Consider the following 3,270-nt stretch of genomic DNA (forward strand, 5'->3'; position numbering starts at 1 on the left):
CTGTAACACAGATGAAGCTGAAGCCCAAGCCATGGCATTTTGCATCCTTTGGTATGCCAGGTGCTCCTCACGTCTATACCACAATTTGTCACAGCTGGTTACATCCGCACATCATGTTCAATACATTTCCCAGGCACAAAATGAAAGATGATCAGAGAAGTTCTGAAATACCTGACACGGGGAAAGTGGGAGATTAATTGCAGCATTAAGGCTGAGTGTGGCACAGAGTGGGAGCTGGAAGAGCTCTGCTCCAGGGGAAGCATCTGCAGAGTTGCTCCTTGTGGAGGACCACTGTGCACCACTTTGACATTTTGGTTACTGATGTCCCCAGAATCCCCAGTGTAAAAATGAATTGGTGTGGGCATAGGGTGGGATGGAGGATGGATGGATGGATGGATGGATGGATGGATGGATGGATGGATGGATGGATGCCCACCAGCCCTGCCCTGAGCCCACAGACAAGTGCTGGACTTGTCTTGCTGCCCACTGCCTCCAATCTCAGAGAGCATGTAGCATGGGATGGGAGAGCCCTTGTAGAAAAGCAAAATATCCTTTGCCTGTTTGTATCCCCCCTCCCAGGACGGTGTGTATCTTAGTATGGAAAATGTCAGGCATATCATTAAGAGAGCCATCTCTCAGCAGATGGGAGTCGGGGGGGGAAACAAAACTCTTAAAAGTTTATGGCAGACGATAGTATAAAAAAGCAGCTAAAGCAAAGCAAACAGCCTCGGGGACAGAGGGAGTTCGGCATCTCTGCTGCAGAGAGACGCACACGCTCCCTCTGCAGGAAATGTGCTGCCGGCTAATTAACCACAGCCAAGCCCAAAGTTTTGGAGGGAAGCACGGGGGAATGTGGAAACGCACAGGGAAGAGCACGCACATTCCAAAGCAAGACCGGCGGGAGGAGAGCATCCCGCGGGGATGGTGAGAGCATTCCATGGGGAATAGTGAGAGCATCCCGCGGGGGATAGTAAGAGCATCCCACTGGGGATGGTGTGAGCATTCCATGGGGAATCGTGAGAGCATCCTATGGGGGACGGTCTGAGCATCCGGCGGGGGGTGATGAGAGCATCCCGCGGGGATGGTGAGAGCATCCCACTGGGGATGGTGTGAGCATCCCGCGGGGATGGTGAGAGCATCCCACTGGGGATGGTGTGAGCATCCCGCGGGGATGGTGAGAGCATCCCACTGGGGATGGTGTGAGCATCCCGCGGGGATGGTGAGAGCATCCCACTGGGGATGGTGTGAGCATCCGGCGGGGCCGGCGGGGCCGGAGGAGAGCAGGGCGGCCGCAAGCGCGGGGCAAGGCTGATCTCTAGCGGTGCACTGCGGCTGCACCGCTCAAAACTTGCCCAGATTTTTTTTTTTTTTTTTCACTTTTAAGTAACACAGCAGAATGTGTTTTCTCCCGCCAAAGCCGTTTCTGTTTTAGCACTATGTGTATCTCTTCAAGCAGCGCTCCTCTAGAGTACTGGGCTTCTTGACAAAGTTTGTTTGGATAAGAAAGGAAAACGTTGATTTTCGATCTTTCTAGAATTTTTCAAATCGTTGTTCAAAGTGATTGTTTCTCTTTATTCTCTCTGAATACTTGTTTTTTATTTACTTCCCTGCCATGTCCAACCTAGCTCCTCCTATGACTGATGGAAGGAGAAAAGGTGGAGAAAGGAGAAGTAAATGCCAGACTTGACGTATATTTCATTTTTTTTAAATGGTTTTCTTTCTAGTTCCAACAAAAATAAGTGATGGCCCTTCATGCATAATATTTGCAGGGAGAAAGGAAAATGTGCAAGTCTTGCACAATGTAGAAGTTCATGCCTTGAGTTGGTCTGGGCAGGGCTGGGCAGGAGCCTCTGGAGGCTTGAGGGCATGGTGTGAAGTCAAATTCATGCCAGCACAAGCTGGGAACGCAAACACATGTAGAGGAATTTCTCCAATTTTATCACCTTTCCTGGAGCTCCTTGGTTTGGGTTTTTGTGTGGTACACACTTCTCCAAACTCCTGCCATGAGGGCACTGTGAAAAGCAAGCATTCAGGGCTCACACCCCAACATTTCAAAGCAACCCCTGAACACTTTCTGCTGGCTTCAGACCTGTTATTCACATTTTGCTGCTGGCTGTCCCTCTGACAGCCCCAGCAGCCAGTTCTGACAGCATTGCTGCCCTGTGATGAAGAGCTGTGTGACAGCCAACAGGTAATAAAAGTCCTGCAGCAAGCTGCTGTTGTCTGTATGGATCCTTAGGCTGATTCATGCCTTTCCCACTGACACACCCTGATCTTCCTGGCATGAAGGAGAAGCCAGTGAACAGCTTTGCAGCTGGAGGAAGCCACGTGTGGAAAATGCCTCTCACTGGGTCTGGCTGGGGAATCCTTCTCATTCAGCTGCGTTCACAGCTCCAGAGGCCAAGGGTCCATTTGGTGGCCTCTCAGGCACAGGCAGGCACAGGAAAAGGAAAGAATTGCCCTACTTCCATGCTCTTTTGGGCTCTTCCATGGGATGAGTGATGCTTCCCATGCAGGGTTTGCTTTTCCCCCTGCAGTTCAGGCAGGACAGGCTGTGCTTCCCCTCGAAGGGGGCACCAAAGTGGCTCTTTGTCCTGTGTGCCCCATCCAGGTAAGGCTACTGTACTCCCTCATTTGGAGGCCACAGTGATGGAAGACACACTTAAAAGCCTTCCTACTTATTTATATAAATATTTATATAGCTGCTGCAGGGCATTGAAATATTGCTTGTTACAGGCTCCTGCTTTTCTAGGTTTTCCTGCCCGTATTGAAGTCATAATGTCATGGCCTGCAAATTAAAGTAGGATGTCTGGGAAGTGCAGAATGCAACCTGTAGATAAGTGTATGAAGGTCCCAAGTGTCCTCTGCAGCTCTAGCGAGCACAGAGAGGGTAGGAGCCACCAGCCCAGCAGAGTGCAGGGCCCATGGATGGCTGAGGAGATAATGGATCAAAAACAAGGGCCCAGTGATGTCTCAGCAACAACAGGATGTTGTTAGGGCCACTAGAAAGCTCTAGAAACAGCCTGCACAGCTAGGACTGTCTGTCACATATATATACATATATATTTATAATTATATTTATATTTATATTTATATTTATATTTACACATACAGATATATGTATATATATATCTGTATATATATATGTTTGTGTGTGCATATGGTATCTGTTGTCTGCATGCAGCATGTGCACAGGTATTTGTGCAATGTCCAGACACATCTGCACATCTGGATGTTCTGCACACTGGCCAGAGCTGTTCTAACTGGATA

This window comes from Vidua chalybeata, chromosome 12, assembly GCF_026979565.1.
Source record: "Vidua chalybeata isolate OUT-0048 chromosome 12, bVidCha1 merged haplotype, whole genome shotgun sequence".
NCBI lineage: Eukaryota > Metazoa > Chordata > Aves > Passeriformes > Viduidae > Vidua > Vidua chalybeata.